This window comes from Oryctolagus cuniculus, chromosome 11 (genome assembly GCF_051225735.1).
Source record: "Oryctolagus cuniculus isolate XC-2025 breed Fujian yellow rabbit chromosome 11, ASM5122573v1, whole genome shotgun sequence".
NCBI lineage: Eukaryota > Metazoa > Chordata > Mammalia > Lagomorpha > Leporidae > Oryctolagus > Oryctolagus cuniculus.
In genome coordinates this window covers 9,422,117-9,440,469 of record NC_142877.1, presented here as the reverse complement: position 1 = coordinate 9,440,469, position 18,353 = coordinate 9,422,117, and the positions used below count along the sequence as shown (strand labels likewise).

At 52.9% G+C, this 18,353-nt stretch overlaps 1 long non-coding RNA gene across 3 annotated transcripts in view; it reads right to left on the bottom strand.

The window, feature by feature from the left end:
- LOC149123315 (uncharacterized) overlaps positions 1-18,353 on the bottom strand; it is a 52,266-nt gene that overhangs the window by 15,567 nt on the left and 18,346 nt on the right. The window contains exon 3 of one of the 3 annotated variants that reach the window (XR_016215753.1): positions 14,216-14,444. The exons of the other annotated variants lie outside the window; for them this stretch is intronic. This is a non-coding gene — a long non-coding RNA (uncharacterized LOC149123315). Of the gene's footprint in view, positions 1-14,215; positions 14,445-18,353 lie in introns of those variants that run through there. 3 annotated transcript variants of the gene reach the window in all.

Sequence of the window (18,353 nt, the reverse complement as noted above, 5' to 3'; positions counted from 1 at the left end):
TTGGAAAGCCCTGGAAAGATGCTGAGCAAGGGCCCCGCGTGGGGCGGGGAGGGGAGGGTGTTCCCTCCGTGTTCCTGGAGGAGCCCCAGGTCCTGGGAACTGGCTTCAGGAGGCCGCCTTGGGGCTGGGGGATCCTCCACGACTTTGTTCACATTCTGGGTTCTTCTGCTAAAAACCAACACTAACTAAATGCTCAAGTGCTCTGAGGACACTCAAAATCCGAAACTCCATGGTCTCTAAGTAGAGGGTACATTCGTGGCACGGACGAGCCTTGGAGATGGAGGCTTAGGAGAAGAGCGAGGGAGAAAAGGCCACACGGCATCCAGAACACACAATCCTACAGCGACACAGGGCACACTCGTGGCTGTGGGGCTAGGCTGCAGCTTCCGTGGGCCTGGAGGTGGCAGATGGGGACGGTCATCAGGGGTCTGCTCCTGCGGCCCACCCCTGTGCCCGCAGTGCCTGCAGCCGGCTGAGAAGGTGGTACAGCCGGGATCTCTGGCTTCAGTTAAAACACAACCACAGTCCACATCTGGCTCAAGGAATCTGTCGTGTTTGAAATGTGCTATGAGCGAACATGCATTGCTGATTCTGCGAAGACAGCGTCTTGTCCTCCGGATTCAGACACGATGCATCACTCTGCTGCCACTTCTGAATTCTGTCATTTTCTCGGGTTCTTGCAAAGCTCTCAGCTCCTGGCATCTAGTACCTGAGCAGTCTATAAAAATACTCCCGACAGTTTAGACACAGCTACCCCTGGCTTTGAAGTGCAATCGACCCCACCCACGTGCAGTCTGGCCGCATTGCTATCTATCTTTAGGCGCTTTTCTGATCTCATTGTCATTCCGTCCCGGGCAGACAGAGGAGGGCAGGGTGGGGCGGGTGAGGGTGGGGACTTGTGTCCAGGTGGGGCAACTCATCTTTAAACATTTCTTAATCTTCCACTGTATGTAAATATGAGAAACAAAGAGATATTAAACAAACCCTTAAGAAGACTGAAAAAGAATTTGTGGATGGGGTTAGCAGAAAATTTAAGAAAAACTGCTTGACCTTGGCCATTATAAGGAAAATGAAGATATAAATCACTACATCTCTTTTTGTCCCTTATCAGATGAATGATATGGAGCAAGGTATGGGGAAGCAGGCCCTGGAGTAGGCAGTTGTGGCGGTGGGAGGTGAGGCTGGCGCACCCTCCTTGTGGGCGTTCGCAAACATAAACTGCACTCCACACTGCCCCTGACCCAACAGCTGCTCTGCGGGAGACGCACCCCCCAGACCCACTCCAGGCTGCAGGCGGATGATGTATGGACCAGGAAGTGTATTGCCATGTTGTGTGTAAAAGCTAAAGACCATAATGGAAACAACCAAGGCGTCCATTAGGGGAAACTGTCAGACTGGGTTACGGTCATCGATAACATGGCGCTGTGTTTCCGCAGCTGGAGGCAGCTGTGTTTGCACTCGTGTGGAATATTCTACACGTGATGGAGTGGCCGGGCCTTGCGTGCTACCCATTGAGTGAAAGCAAGTAACAGGTTGGACCACGTGGAGACGCAAATGTTAGACCATTTGCTCACAAACAGAAAAATGTGATGCGATATAATTCACTGTAAAATATGTGTTTTTTTTTTTTTAAACGTAAACTTTTTAGTTTGAGAAACGGGAAGATTCACATGTGGTTATTAGAAATAATGCAGGGGCCGGCCTGTGGCGTCTAAAGCCGCCACCCACAGTGCTGGCATTCCGCGTGGGTGTCCCTGCTGCTCCACTTCCAATCCGACTCCCTGATGATGTGCCTGGGAAAAGCAGCAGCAGACAGCCCAAGTGCTTGGAAACCTGCCACTCACGTGGGAGACCCAGAGGAAACTCCTGGCTCCTGCCTTTGGCCTGGCTCAGCCCCAGCTCTTGTAACCACTTAGGGGAGTGAACCAGCAGATGGGAGATCTCTCTCTCTCTCTCTCTCTCTCCTTCTCTATAACTCTGCCTTTCAAATAAGGAAATGAATTTTTTAAAAAAGAATATATATATATATATATAGAGAGAGAGAGAGAGAGAGAGAGAACGCAAGAGAGAGAGCATATACCCCTCACACAGTTCCCCCAATGGCAACATCGTACAAGACTTTAGTGTGAAATCAGAACCAGGGCATTGAGGTTGATACAGAACATTCCGTCACCACACACGGCCTTCCACGGCCACACCTACTCCCCTGCCACTCCTACCCCTACCCTCTCCTTCTTCCTCTGCAACCACAGGATCTGTCTATAGTCCTGGCACTTCAAGGACATTTAAAAACTGGAATCCCACAGGGTGTAATCTTTAGGGCTTGGCCTTTTCATTCAGCAAAACTTAGTGGAGATGGATGGGATGGCTGTGGGGGCCAACAGCTTGTTCCCTGGTGTCGCTGCGTTGTGTTCCACGACCACTCCCCCCTTGAAGAATGTGTGTATTGTTCTCAGTTTGGGGCTATCATGAGTAGAGCTGCTGTAAGTGTTCCTGTCAGGCTTTTTGTTTCTGTTATGAGAGACAGAAAATGGGGGCGGGGGAAGGCGTCCTATCCACTGCTTCGTTGCCCAAATACCTGGCAGCTGCGGCTTGGGTGGGGAGGGGGTGCAAAGCCAGGAGTCAGGAACTCAGTCCAGGTGTCCCAGGGGGCGGCAGGGACCCAATTCCTTGAACTGTCACCTGCTGCAGCAGCAGGAAGCTGGAACCAGGTATCAAACCTAGGACGACTGCTATGGATACAAGTATCCTCACCAGTGCTTTAGGTACCTGTGTGAACATGAATTGTCAACTCCCTGGCATAAACGTCCAACGGCACAGCTGCAGGGTCACATGGTGGGCACATGTTTAATTTTTTTTTTAGATTTATTTATTTATTTATTTATTTGAAAGGTAGAGTTACGGAGAGGCAGAGGCAGAGAGAGAGTCTTTCATCTGCTGGTTCACTCTCCAGATGGCCACAATGGCCAGAGCTATGCCGATCTGAAGCCAGGAGCCAGGAGCCAGTAGCTTCTTTCAGGTCTCTCACATGGGGCAGGGGCCCAAGCACTAGGGCCATCTTCCACTGCTTTCCCAGGCCACAGCAGATAGCAGAGAGCTGGACAGGAAGAGGAGCAGCCTGGACTGCTGCTCACGTGGGATGCTGGTGCTTCAGGCCGGGGCGTTAACCTGCTGCGCCACAGCACCGGCCCCTCCGCATCCTCTTAAAGCCATGGAGGAAAAGCTTTTCTGTTCCCACGCTTCCCTTTGAAGATTCCTGCTATCGGTGTCAAGTCTAAGAAGTCTCTGCCGAGCCCTGGATCCTGCAGACTCCACCCCACGCTTTTCTTTTCTTTTTTTTTTTTTTTTTTTTTTTTTTTTTTTGACAGGCAGAGTGGACAGTGAGAGAGAGAGACAGAGAGAAAGGTCTTCCTTTGCCGTTGGTTCACCCTCCAATGGCCGCCGCGGCCGGCGCGCTGCGGCCGGCGCAGCGCGCTGATCCGATGGCAGGAGCCAGGAGCCAGGAGCCAGGTGCTTTTCCTGGTCTCCCATGGGGTGCAGGGCCCAAGCACCTGGGCCATCCTCCACTGCACTCCCTGGCCACAGCAGAGGGCTGGCCTGGAAGAGGGGCAACCGGGACAGAATCCGGCGCCCCGACCGGGACTAGAACCCGGTGTGCCGGCGCCGCTAGGCGGAGGATTAGCCTAGTACCCCACGCTTTTCTGAGAGCCTTATGTCTCATGTTGCTTCCCAAACACGCTCTCCCAGGCATCCAACGACAGCGGCAGAACGAGCGACAGGGATCGATGGGGGGGGGGGGGGGGGCAGATCTGGCCAGGACTGGACTCTGGTCAAGACAGATGGTGTGTAGGGGCCAGTGTTGTGGGGCGGTAGATTAAAACCACTGCTTGGGATGCCGACATCCTGTGTGGGTGCCGGTCTGAGTCCCGGCTGCTCCACTTCTGATCCAGTGAACTTGGCAGTGGATTCTCCACCCCTGGGAGCCTTCAGATGAGCCCATGGCCTCAACCCACACCATGACTGCAGCCTTGGAAGCAGTCCTGAGCCAGAGGACCCAGCCGCAACCCCAGCGTGCGACATCGAACGCGCGCCTGGCCGGCTGTTGAGGGGAGGGGTCGCTGTCACCCGGCAGCGGGTGACCAGGGCATGTCTCTCCATCGTCCCTATTTCACACCTCTCTCCACAGCCCCTGCCTTGCAGAGAGAGGGGAAGAGGCAGGAGGAGAGAGACCTTCCATTCGCTGGTTTAATCCCCAAATGATCACAATGGCCAGAGGTGGGCCAGGCTGAGGCCAGGAGCCAGGAACTCCACCCAGGTCTCTAACATGGGTGTGGGGGTTGTGAGCACTCGAGTCGTCTTCCGCTGTTTCCCAGGAGTATCAGCTGGGAGCTGAATCAGAAGTGGAGCCGCTGGGACTCAGATCGGAGCTCATAACGGGACAACGGCATTGCAGGTGGTGGTTTAACCTACTGACCCCTGAAAATAAATTTATATAACACAGTATTCCGTCACCAGCCCAGGGCTTTGAGCCTGAGACCCAGCCCCTGTTAGAAAGGAGGACTAGTGGCCGGCACTGTGGTGCAGTGGGTTAAACCACTGCTTGGAACACTCACACCCCAAATCCAAGTGTCTGGTTCAAGTCTCAGCTACCGCACACTTCCAATCCAGCTCTCTGCTAACGTGCCTGGGAGGCAGAGAGGATGGCGCGAGTGCTTGGGGCTCTGCTACCCACGTGGGAGACCCAGGTGGAGTTCCTGGTGCCTGCTTCTGGCCTGGCCCAGACCCAGTTACTGTGGGCATCTGGGGTGTGAACCAGCAATGGAAGGGGTCTCTCTCTCTTTCTCTGTCACCCTGCCTTTCACGTAGATGAAAATAAGTTAAAAAACAAGCAAAGTAAAAAAGGAGCTGCCCTGATCCTGGGCTTTGCTTAGTCAGCACAGGGAGAAAACGGGAAGAATAAAGGATGCAAATCCCTTTTGCTACAATTTATGTGAAAAGCCACCTGACACTCATCTCCCAAGTCCCTGCTGGCGCTGAGCGAGCGGGCGTGGCAGCCTGAGGGACCCAGGCTCCCAGCACATGACCTCCAGCCAGACACCTTGGGGACTGGGAAAAGCAAGGGGACGCGCGCAGCAGCCTGTTCCTTTATCACATTCCACAGGTCCTCGGGCTGCACACACAGCTGCCCATGGCGGGGACATCTGTCCACGGCGGGGACGTCTGCCCTGGGCCTCAGAGACGCCAAGGAAGTGGCCGGCTCCATCAGTTGCACCCAGGATCCTGTCTGTGCAGACCAACGGAAGGCAACACACCAGGCCCCTGGGAGAAGCGGGACAAGGAGGAGGCTGCCAGGCCCCGGGGGCGGCGGTCGCCCCTCGGCGTGAGCTCACGCAGCCACGGCAGTGGGTGTCACACAGGTTCTGCCAGGACGGACTGAACCCTGGCCCCGTGGACAACTCGATGACAGCAGCACAGCTGATAAGAAACTGTTTCGCCGTGACAAAGAACACATTTTAACAGCCTGGAGAGATGGACGTATGGCAGGGTAGTGTAAAAGGAGCAAAATTATTTCAGATAAACCATGAAGGAATTTTATTACTCAGGGCAGTGATAAATCAAGTTCTCTGTAAATGCAATAAAACAATTGTTTAGTCTGCATGATTCATACCGCAAACCTCAGGATTCTGGGTTTTGATCTTATTGCCGCAATAAACTGTCTAGACAGCAATTAACAAACGGTTTCTCCTTCAGATGTTTGGCGTGCCGGGACAGCGGGCAGCGGCACTTAGAAAGACGGGGGCTTCTTCCTGCCCGATTAATGATCGGGTCGGGTGAGTGGGAAAAGCCCGCGATGCTGCTGTCAGATCTGGCCTCCCACAATGCCCTTCCTTCCCCGCCAAGAGCCGTGCATCACCACGGAACACACTGGCTCATCACTGGCAGGAGATCTAAGTTAGTCCGCTACGTCCCAAACCCCGGCTTGTTGTTTTAATATTGCTTTAGAGAGAGGGGGACCAGAATTAGTTTTTTCAAAAGTCAGCAGCCTGAGAAGGCTAACAGGACACCTCTGATCCTAAGGGAGAGGAGAAAGCAGCGACAGTGACCATCTGTGTCCCTGCAGTGCTGCCTCCGGGCAGGTGCCTCGCACACTGCAGCAGCCTTCGCAGTGGCCCTCTGAGGAGCGCAGCTGTGATGCTAAAACTCCGTGCAAGGTTTCCAAGCCGCTGCAAGAGCCTGGGGTTCAGACAAGGTCCACGAGGCTCTGCACCACTTTTCTTTCTTTCTACCGGGTCACGTGTTCTAACGCATGCAGAACACACACACCAGATTCTAGAGACTCCCGGGTTTACAGCCTCCTGAGCATAAGGCTTTTGCTTGCCTGGTTACTCTGTATCACATACATGGCAGACTTTAAAAACATAATTATTTGGAAGGCAGAGTGGCAGAGAAAGAGGGAGATGGCAGAGAGAGAACGAGATCTTTTGGCACAGCCAGGTGGAAGCCAGGAGCCTGGAAGCCCATCCAGGTCTCCCCTTTTCAACAACAGCTGAGTGAGTCAGCGTCCCCTTGTGCACGTCCCAGGAGACAGACCGAGGGGTGGGCTGCAGCCTTCATGGTGACAAAACTGGAGACTCCTGGAATGCCAATCAACAGGGAACCACACAACTAAACTAGGGGAAGATCCCCTATAGACAGATGATCCCCTATAGACAGATGATCCCCTATAGACAGATGCTGCAGTCGTGGAAGAGAAATTCACAGGTCCCAGGGAACTGATGTGGGAAGCTTTACGCATGAGTGCAATGTGGAGTGAGTACAGCAAGTTCCAAGACAAATGCAGAAAACACAAAGCAATGCGGAGACTTCCCTGCAGGTGCGTATTTCTGCATTTCATGCACTGAAAAGGTTCTGGAGACCCACGTTCCAAGGTGAAGGTCAGCTGAGGTGCCCACTGGGGAGGGGGAGGAAAGGAAGTGGGCAAGCAGGTCCTCAAAGGGAACTTTATTCGGAATGTTGCAGGGCTTTTTGCTAAGAGGGTGTATTTGTAAATTGTGCAGGAGTGAAAAAATTAGAAGAGAAGGCCCATCTACAGAAGAGGTACACAGATAAGTTACGAAACAAATAACTCGGGGCAGGCATCCTGGGGCAGCGGATTCAGTGCTGCTCGGGCTGCCTGCGTTCCGTATCAGGATGCCTGGGATCAGGTCCCACCTCGGATCCAGATCCAGCTTCCTGCTAATGCACCTGGTAGGCTGCAGATGAAGACCAAAGTGCTTGGGTTCTTGCCACCAATGTGGGAGACCCAGAGGGAGCTCCTGGCTTCTGGCTTCAGCCTGGCCCAGCCACAGCTGTTGTGGGCATTGGGCAGAGAACCAGTGCATGGAAGATTTCTCTGTCTCTCCATCTTCTTCCCTCCCATCTCTGTCACTCTTCCTTTCAAATTAACTAATTAATTAAACTTTAAGAGGGTTGGCACTGTGGCATAGTAAGTTAAGCCTCTGCCTGTGGTGCCAGCATCCCATATGGGAACTGGTTTGAATTCCAGCTGCTCCACCTCTGATCCATCTCCCTGCTAATCACCTTGGAAAGCAGTAGAAGGTGGCCCAAGTGCTCAGGCCCCTGCACCCGAGTGGGAGACTTGGAAGAAGCTCCTGGCTTCGGATTGGCTCAGCTCCAGCCATTGTGGCCATTTGGGGAGTGACCCAGAGGATGAAAGACCTCTCTCCCTCTCTGTCTCTCCCTCTCTTTGTAACTCTGCCTCTCAAATAAATTAATAAATCTTTAAAAAAAACTTAAAAAATAAAAAAAACTACACATCTATTCACCTACCCACTTTCCCTTCCCTCCCCTCCATCCACGCGTCCATCCACCTGTTCATTCATTCATGCCTGCTTTGCCAGGCACCCTGAAGCCAGACTGCTATGATTATGAAAACATGACCTTGACTAACACAGATCTCAGGCTGGCTGGCAAGCAGCTGTAGGGGGAATCAGCTCCTGAAGGGAGTGGAGGAGACTGGGGCAGCGTTTGCTTGCTGTTCTAGCCCTGGTGGTTGTCAAGGAAGATAAGTGGTGCCCTCCACCAAACAGTCAGACAAGGCACTGTGAGTTCAAGGTGACAATTGACCACACTCCTTTTTTTTTATGCAGCCTCTTCATAAAAGGATGCACTCATCTGCGTAAGAAATGAATTCCCGCTATAACCAACGGCCTGGACAAACCCTACAGGCACTGGTTCTGAGAGAAGGGAGCTGGGCATACTGGATGGCTTCATCCACGTGAGGTTCAAGGAAAGGTGAAACCAACCAGTGGTGACAGCAGACGGACAGTGACTGCTGGTGGGAGCGAGGGAGCCCGCACTCACTGGGAACTTCCTGTCGTGATGGAGAAGACCTGTGTCTTTTTAAAAGTTTATTTTTCTGAGAGGCAAAGTGGGGAGAGAGAGAGAGAGAGAGAGAGATCTTCCATCTGTGGTTCACTCCCCAAATCCTTGTAGCATTCTGAGCTGGGCCAGGCTGAAGCCAGAGCTAGGAACTCCATCCAAGTCTCCCACATGGGTGGCAGGGACCCAGCACTTGCACCCAGGTGCATTAGCTGGAAGCTGGAGGGGAAGTGGAGGTGGGGCTCAAGCCCAGGCACTCTGATGTAGGATGTGGGTGTCCCAAGCAGCAGCCTAATGGTCTCTCCACAACACCCAGCGCCATGTCTCATTGTGGGCGGTGACTGCAAACTTCCAAACTCACGGAATGGAACATGTAAGAACCACATGCTTTGGTCACAGCCGCCAGGGCAGCCACACAGCAGCGCATAGGAGGCCGGGCGGTCCTCCCCTCTGCTCCTTCCTGTCCCAGACATCTCCAGACACCTGTGAAAACTCAGAGGACTACAAGGAAGTTCTGGGTGGCAGAGATGGGCCTCACTCAAGGACGTGAAAAAGGCCCGCAGGAACCTGGCACCGAAGTGGCACCGAGATACCAAGCCTGAGAACAAAGAGCAGCAGCAGCAGCAGCAAGGTGCTGCGGGTGACCCGGCGCTACGAGCTGGATGTCTCCGACAAAGACCGCGACGGATCCGACGGCAGAGGGGAGGCGGGGGCCAGGCTGGTGTCTGCTGGCATCGGCTGCCCTTCCCCTAACCAGGGCGCCGCCTCGGGGAATGGCTTCCACGTGACTTCTTTGAAGACCCCTGTGAGACTGTTTTGGGAACTGAAGTGCTCCCAGGGAAGCAGAAAGCAGAGGCCCAGGCTCATTTTCCCGGCCCCAGTAGGTTTCCGTCCTTTGAGATGGAGTCTCTTAAGACAGATATGTATTTGTTTTTTTATTTATCTATTTGAAAGGCAGAGTTCCAGAGGGAGGGAGGGAGGGAGGGAGAGAGAGAGAGGTCTTCCATCCTCTGGTTTACTCCCCAGATGGCCACAACAGCCAGGGCTGGGCCAGGCTGCAGTCAGGAGCCCAGAACTCCATCCGTGTCTCCCAGTGGGTGGCAGGCACCCAGGTACTTAGATCGGAAGCAGAGCAGCCAGGCCGGGGCCGGGCACTCTGACACAGGATGCTGGTGTGTCAAGGGCAGCTCAGCCCCCTGCCCTGCAAGGCCCCTGACGCAGGATTTACTTCACCTGGGTCTCGGGTGCCCGAGCCTCCCTTCACTCTCTTCCATGTTGTTGCATGGCAGCGGGATGGGCAACTTCACATCGGTAGCGGCTTCCACTCAAACAGCTAATGGCAGAAAAATCACTAGGGAGAGTGTGGAGAGCGGTCGAGACACAGCACAAGTTGCAGGAGAAGGCCGGTGAGTCTGCCCCGACAAAGCGTTTACCGGAAATGTCCCGTGACAGCACCACTGGGGGAGCGGCATGACCTTGGCTTTCAGTGTAGTTGTCAAAGAGCTCCTGGGGACCCTATCTCACACGGGCTCTTGAGTTTATTGTTGGCACCTTAGAATAGGACCAATTTTGGGGGGAGGGGTGTCTTTAAAATTGTTGTGAGCTTCTGCGTGCACTTTGCTTTTTGAGTAACCGTAGCCCGAGCCACAACCCCTCAGTGGTGGGACCAGGCCACGCACTCTCAGCAGTGCCATCTGCTTTTCCACTGCCAGTGACCTGGGAGCCAGGTCTTGTTACCTGCTGTGAAACTAGCATCTTCTACAGAAACCCTGGTAATCTGTTTCTTGTTTAGCACAAATGAAGGCTGGCAATTTAGCAAGTTGTGAGAGTCATTCAAATGCTGAGCTTAGGGGTAACAAAGACTGCTCAACAGAGTCTTTTGTCATTTGCTTTTATAAAAAAACAGAAATGCAGGCTGGCACTGTGTCGTGGTAGGTTAAGCCTCTGCCTGTGGTGCCAGCATCCCACATGGGTGCCAGTTCAAGTCCTGGCTGCTCCACTTCCACACCAGCTCCCGGCTAATGTGCCTGGGAAACAGCACATGGCCCAAGCGCTTGGGAGACCCGGAGGAAGCTCCTGGCTCCTGGTTCTGGATCGGTCCAGCCCCAATCTTTGCAGCCATTTGTGGGGTGAAGCAGTGGATGGAAGACCTCTCTCTCTGTCATTCTGCCTTTCAAATAAATAAATCTTAAACAACAACAACAAAAAACAAACCCCAAAATGTGGATGTGCTTTGTGGAAGAAACTTAAGTTTTACTGCATAGAATGACACTTCACCAAAGGAACTCAAGCTCCACCAGGGCTACTGCAACCCCAGGACAAAATGCAGACCCTCACCGGGTACCAAAGCCTTGCAGGCCTGGCTGTGCCCCTTCCTGACAGTGTCTTCAGCCATACTTCTCTTTGCTCCCTTTCCTTGTACAAGTCAAGCTTGCTCCTGCCCCAGGGCCTTGGCACTCGCTGTGCCCCCGTCCTCAACCACACTGCCTCCAGATACTCACTTCCCTAGAGGAACATTCTTGATTTTCTACCCAACAAGTTCTCCTCACCCCATCACCGTGTGTTCCTATTTTATGTGTCTTTATACCAAGAATATTTTTCCCGTTCAATTATCCATTTATTTGTTTAACATCCTTCTTACCCTAATAGAAATGTCTGCCCATGAGAGCAGGGACTTGGTCTTTGCTGATTATCACTGGACTCCCAGAGCTTAGGCCTATGCCTGGCACATACCTTGTCCTCCAAAAATTTTTGTTGAACGAATAAATTGGATAAATGAATGACTGTGGAGTGGTCAGAGACAGAGCTTCGACATGAAGATGGTCTGAGAAGGAAACCTCACTGGAACTACGACTATCCTGGAGGTATGTCTACCAATCAAGTCATTCAATAACCAGTTAGACAGCAGGTGCTACAGATGGAATCCAGAGACACAAAAATAAGACACACGTGAGCTTTCAAGGAGCTTGCGATCTCACTGTAACTCACATCCTCACTATAACCTGATAAAGCAGGTGCTACCCTTGACCCCACTTTGGGACGAGAGAACTGAGACCCAGACCCTGGCCACTGCCACACAGCTGTGAGGGGCAGTCGCAGGTGCTCTGATGCTAACGCCAGTGTTCGTTCTCACAGCGCACTTACGGTACTGTCTTCCAGGTGTGAAATTTTAATGAGCATCTTTTGGGAAGTAGCAGCTCACTGATCAATTTGAATATATTAAAAAGTATTTAAGGGGCTGGCACTGTGGCATAGTGGGTAAAGCCACTGCCTGCAGTGCGGGTATCCTATATGTGTGCCGGTTCGAATCCCGGCTGATCCACTTCTTCTTTCCTTCTTTCCTTCTTTCCTTCCTTCCTCCCTTCCTCCCTCCCTCCCTCCCTCCCTCTCTCCCTTTTTTAAGATTTACTTATTTATCTGAAAGGTAGAGTTAAAGAGACAGAGGCAGAAAGAGAGAGACAGAGGGAGAGAGAGAGACAGAGAGAGAGAGACAGAGAGAGGGAGACAGAGAGAGGGAGAGAGAGGTCTTCCATTTTGTAGTTCACTCCAAATGGCCACAACAGCCGTTGCTGTGCTGATCTGAAGCCAGGAGCTTCCTCCAAGTCTCCCATGTGGGAACCAGGGCCCAAGTTGTAAAATGTTCCAAAGGATGAGCAGCACATCATTTATTTGCCCATTTTCTTGGGAAGTGGCATTTGGCTTGTTTCTGGTTTTTGTTTTGTTTTTGTTGTTGCTTACAATGCTGCCAGGAGCAGTCTTGTGCACGGTTTCTGGTGCACCTGCTCAGGGTTTTAGGGTGCCTAAGAATGGAATTGCTTGGTTATAGGGCAGGTGCATCCTTAGCTTTAGCTGATATTTCAAAGTACCTTCTCAAAGTGATGACCACACCAATCACACTTTTAATCAACAGTGCAAAACAGTTCCCTCTGCTCTCCATCCTCACCAATACTTAACGCTCTCTGATTTATTAATTTTTGCCAATGTGGAGGTTCTGAGTTATATTGTATTGATCATTTGTGAAGTTAATCATCACTTTATACAATTATTAGGCATTCATGTTTTCCTTGGTGAAATATCTAAGTATTTTGTACATTTTAAAAATCTATTTTTATTTGAAAGACAGAGACAAAGAGCAAGACAGAGACAGATCTTGAATCTGCTGGTTCAATTCTCAAGCATCTGCAACAGCCAGGGCGGGGCCAGGCTGAAGCCAGGAGCCTGGAACTCAAGTTGAGTTTCCCGCACGAGCAGGAGAGATCAAGTACTTGGGCCAACACCTGCTGCCTCCCGGGGTGCACATCAGCAGGAGGCTGGAACTGGACAGGAAGTTGAACAGCTTGGACTTGACCGGCACCCATATGGGATGCAGGCACTGCAGGCTGGGGATTTAAGACCCTGTGCCACAGCGCTGGCCACCAGGAAGCTAGAATTGGAAATGAAGCCAGAACTCCACCCAGGCACCCTGACATGGGACGCAGTGCTCGAAGCAGCGTCTTAACCACTGTGTCAAATGCCTGCCCCATTTTCCCACTTAATTCTTTGCCTTTTTCTTGTTGGCTTGTATAAGTTCTTTATATATTCTGGCTACTATTTATTTATTTATTTTCCCCTGTAAGAGAAGTAAGCGTTTCTCTCCTGGTTTTATGCATAAATCTGGCTGAGCTGGGCTTTTGGGTGATTGACTGCTCAGAGAAACCAAATCCCACATCCTCCTCCGACTTCTCCAGCTCATCCCGGGCTTTGTGCTCGGCTGGGGCTGCAGCAGCCACAATGCAGATGGATCGGCCAAGGAGGCATTTTCAGCAAACGGGAAAATACAGTCTCCACAGACAAAGCCGGGATCTGCTGGCATGCGACTGGGTGCTGAGGCCACAGCCGGATAAGCAGTCTTGCAGGCAACGCGGGGACGCCCTCCAGAGAGCGGGAACACAGACCTCCCCTGAGAGCGCCCAGGCGCGCTGGGCTGCAGATGGCACCACTGCCGAGCACCTGCTGGGCCGTCAGCCCAGGGCGGAAGGGGAGATGCACAGCACACCAGGCTGTGCCCTCCCTGGCTCCCGTCCCTGGCTCCCGTCCCTATCAGCTGCACATTGCTCAGGGTTTCAGTGGCACCCTGGAGACTTCACCGGCGATGTCTCACCCTGAAAAGAGCACCTTGGGCTGGTGCGGCACCTTCGCAATGGGCAGTGGCACCAGCACGAGCAGCAGCTGGCATCTTGCTGGCACCCCCCCATCTCAATGAAGTCCTCCTGGATAGACACAAATCCCACTGTCCCGACACAAGAGGCAGGAGCTCCTCCAGGGCCGGATGCGCTCGGCTGGCCTCGCACACCGTGGCGTTCTTGGCCCCTTGGAGGGACGTGTGGATCTGCCGCTCTGCGTGGAGTCCACGCCATCTGCTCCCACCGTGAAGCATTTTGGGCAGTCACCCAGAACCTGGAGGAACTTCAGGCAGTAGCTGGACTTCCGGTTGCCCTGTCTTCCCTGGGCATCATGGCGGTGCCTCAGGGATGGCCACACAGGGCTAAAGGATGATGTCACACCCACGAGGACCCCAGGAAGCAAAGATGGCTACCCTGCCAGTCACAGCAAAGACGGCACCTTCTCCCGGATGCTGGCTGTCTTCCAGCTGCTTTGCGGTCTCCTCTGAGCCACTCACTATATTTCAATGTAGTTGTGCTTATCCGCTGTTTTCCTTTATGGTTACACATTTTGTGTCTTATACAAGAAGCTGCTTCCTTGCAAGCTTATAAAGATTTCCCTATGCTATCTCCTAAGGACTAGCTTTTCACACTGGAGCTTTCAGCACTTTAACAGGTGGTTTTTTAAAAGATTTATTTATTTATTTGAAAGTCAGAGTCACACAGAGAGAGAAGGAGAGGTGGGGCGGGGGGCGAGGGAGGTCTTCCATCAGATGGTTCACTCCCCAGTTGGCCACAACGGCTGGAGCTGTGCCAATCCGAAGCCAGGAGCCAGGAGCTTCCTCCAGGTCTTCCCATGAGGGTGCAGGGGCCCAAGCACTTGGGCCATCTTCTACTGCTTTCCCAGGCCATAGCAGAGAGCTGGATCAGAAGTGGAGCAGCCAGGTCTTGAACCGATGCCCATATGGGATGCCGCCACTGCAGGCATTGGCTTTGCCTGCTATGCCACAGTGCAGGTCCCAGTAGGTGGGGTTTTGAGACATAATTCACATACCCTAAAATTCAGCTTTCAGAAGATATTTTCATTTATGATACGGGGACAGGAGCCAGTTTTCTTTCTTTCCCAAAGGATAACTAATTATCTTGTGCCACAGCTCTCATTCTCCACAGATCTGCACTACCAACTTAACGATAAATTAATTCCCTAATAGTGAAAATTTTCCTTATCACCTTGGCCGTCTTTCTGGACCCCTTCCTCTATTCCACTGGCATGTCTTCCCCCTGCTCCATCTCTCACTGCGTTTACAACTACAGATTCTGAAAATGAGCTTTAACTGGTGGGGGACATTTCTCCCACCTGGGTTGTTTTTGTTTTTTCAATTTCTTTAGTTATTCTTGCCCATTTGTTCTGCTATAAAATTTTAGAGTCAGCTTGTTAAATTCCTGAAAAACTCAGATCTTACAGGGAGAGCCCATTCTGGCAAGTTGTATTTCTTTCCAAGAACTAAAACAATTGGTTCACAATGTTCTTGCATTTCAATATTATTTATTTTAAGATGTATTTATTTACTTAAAAAGAAATTATAGAGAGGGCAAGGCAGAGAGAAATCTTCTCTTTGCTGATTCATTTCCCAAATGGCCACAATGGCCAGGGCTGGGCTAGGCTAAAGCCAGGAGTCAGGAGCTTCATCTGGGCTCCCACGTGGGCCGTCTCCTGCTGCTTCCTCAGGTGCATTAGCAGGGAGCTGGGTTGCAAGTGGAGCACCTGGGACTCCAGCCAGTGCCCACACGGGACGCTGGTGCTCAGGGTACTCAGCCCTGCACCACAGCACTGGCCTCCTCAATCTGTGTGTATGCACGCGTGCATTTTGAAATGCAGAGGCACACAGAGACAGGGGGAGAGACACAGACAACTCCCGTGTGCCTGCAACAACCGGGGCTGGGCCAGGCCAGAGACAGAAGCCTGGAACTGAATCCAGGTCTCCCATATGGGTGGCAGGGACCCAAGTACTTGAGCCGTCACCTGCTGCCTCCCAGGGTGCACGTGAGCAGGACGCTGGAATTGGAAGTGGAACCAGGACTGAAACCCAGTCACTCCCATATGGGTGATGGGCATCCCAAGTGGCTTCCTACTCACTACACCAAAAGCCCACCCCAAATGTATGTATTCACACACACACACACACACACACACACACACTGACGCAACGGGGCAGGCACTTGGCTTAGCATCCACGATGCCCACGTCTCATGTTGAGTACTTTGGTTCCTGGTTCTGGCCTCCAACTCCAGCTTCTTACTAATACAGACGGAGACGATGGCACTGATGGCTCAGGCTGGGTTCCTGCCGCCAGTGCGGGAGACCTGGATTGAGTCTCGACTCTTGGCTGCAGCCCAGGCCCAGCCTTGGCCATTGTGGCCATTTGGGGAGTGAACCAGCAGAGGGAAGCTTACTGTCTGTTGGCTCTCTGCCTCTCAAAGAAACAAAATAACAATCTAAACACAAATAAATGCATAAATGAGCAAGCTATGCGCTTCTGTATGTGTGTGAGCACCCAGCGAAAGGTCTGGAAGACCGCACACCAAAATGATGGTGCTCTAGAGGGAAAGGCGGTCTGTGACGAGGATGTCAAACATTTCTGACGTGACAAGTAATGCTTAATATACCCCCTAGAAAACGAAACCAGACATTCGGCAAGCTACAGCTCAATAGGCATATTTATGTCACTACAGGAAGCTCTACCAGACCTTGGCGGTGAAGACGCTGACGCATGGACCCTACCAGTTTTACCCTGGAAGGGCGTTCCTACGTATTTTTTTAAAACACCTTTGTATTTGAAAGGCAGGGAATTCCTGAATTTTCAGTACTGGAGACACCAGGGAGGACACTTGCAGGGAAAGTCCCCTAGGGGAGCTGTCACCCCAGGAAGTGCGGGGTGCATCCTGTCACCCCGCTCCCCTGCGCCTTCCCACCCGTCTGAAACATCCCCATCTTCCGGGCGTTCTGGTCAAACTGGTTTATGAAACCACCATTGGAGAAGTCCGGTCTCGCTGGCGGCCGCGCGGGCCTTTGTGTGCCCGTAATAAGGTTATTTATGGGGGACGGCGAGGACTCCAAGATGAAAGCTTTGATGGCAAAGGACAGCAGCAGCACAGAGGAGCGGGCTTCTCCCCGTAGCAATGACTCTCAGCGGGGATAAATCACCCGGGACCATTAACCCTTCAGGAAGAGCGCTCATAAACCTCCCCGCGGAGCGCACAAAGCATCCTCTCCCGGAGCGCTCACGTGGTGCGGGGTCGCCGCTTCCCGCGCCACCAGCCAGGCACAGTTGAGCCCTCCCGCCATCTCCGCCTGGGAGCAGAACCCGAACATCCCTGGCAAAGCCATACTCTTGGGCCGTCACCCACCCTGCCTGCCCGGGGCTGACCAGTGTACCAAGGTGGACCTGGGTAAACTTGGGATCCTCTCTGCTCCTTGGGGATGTGTGATGGCCGGGACTCAGGATGGCCACAGAGCTGTCTGCTTTCACGTGCAGCTGCCAGTTATTGGGCCCTGCTATGGGCAAGGTGCAGCGCAAATTCAGCTTTTGTGGTTCCTGATCCTCACAGCCGAAAGGGCGTGGTGTTATTCGCCCCATCTCACAGGTGAGGGGTCTGAGGCTTGGAGAGCTGAAGGGTCTTGCCCCAGGTCACTGCTCACATGGCGTCTGCGTCTCCACAGCCTGTGTTCTACACGGCCCACTTCTTCCTCGTCCTTCTCAGCCTGCCTGCTACACAAATCAGAATTTCTGGGGTTTCCAGAAGCTTCAGGGAAAGGGAGAGGAGGACTTGCAGCAAGCATCCTTTCATTGTTGACCAAGGCGGTAAAAGGATGCCCAGAGGAATCGGACTTGCAGCCCAAGTGCACTTGTGTGTCAACAAATCAAGCCTGGGGGCCGGCGCCATGGCACAGGAGGTTACACCTCTGCTTGCAGTGCCGGCATCCCATATGGGCACCGGCTCAAGTCCCAGCTGCTCCTCTTCTGATCCAGCTCTCTACTAATGCACCTGGGGAAGCAGTAGAAGATGGCCCAAGTGTGTGGCCCCTGCACCCACGTGGGGGACCTGGAAGAAGCTCCTGGCTTCCTCCTGGCCCAGCCCTAGCTATTGCAGCCCTGTGGGGAGTGAACCAGTGGATGGAAGATCACTCTCTCTCTCTCCTTCTCTCTTCATCCTCCTCCTCCTCCTCCTCTTCTCTCCTCCTCTTCTCTCCTCCTCTCTCCATATCACTTTTTTTGTTTGTTTGTTTGTTTTCTGACAGGCAGAGTGGACATTGAGAGAGAGAGACAGACAGAGAGAAAGGTCTTCCTTTGCCGTTGGTTTACCCTCCAATGGCCGCTGCGGCCGGTGCGCTGCGGGCGGCGCACCGCGCTGATCCGAAGGCAGGAGGCAGGTACTTCTCCTGGTCTCCCATGGGGTGACAGGAGCCAGGAGTGCAACCCAGGGGTCCCACGTGGGTGGCAGGAGCCCAACTACTTGAGCCATCACCGCTGCCTCCCAGAGTCTACATCGGCAGGAAACTGAAGTCAGGCGCTGGGGCTGGAACCGGGCGTTGAACCCAGGCCCCTCTGCTCAGGAACACAGGCCTCTGCCCCACAAGACTAAATGCTGGCCCTGGAGCAGCTCTGAGAGCTCACCGCCCTTTGCTCCCCACGGCAAGAACAAAATCCTAAAAGGTCAGCTCAGGAGGGGACGGACTTCAGGTTCGCTTGATGCTGCAACAGTACTAGGCCCGAAATAGGCACCCAGTAAACTGTCTGAAGAATGAGTGAGCGGACGCTAAGCGGCAGC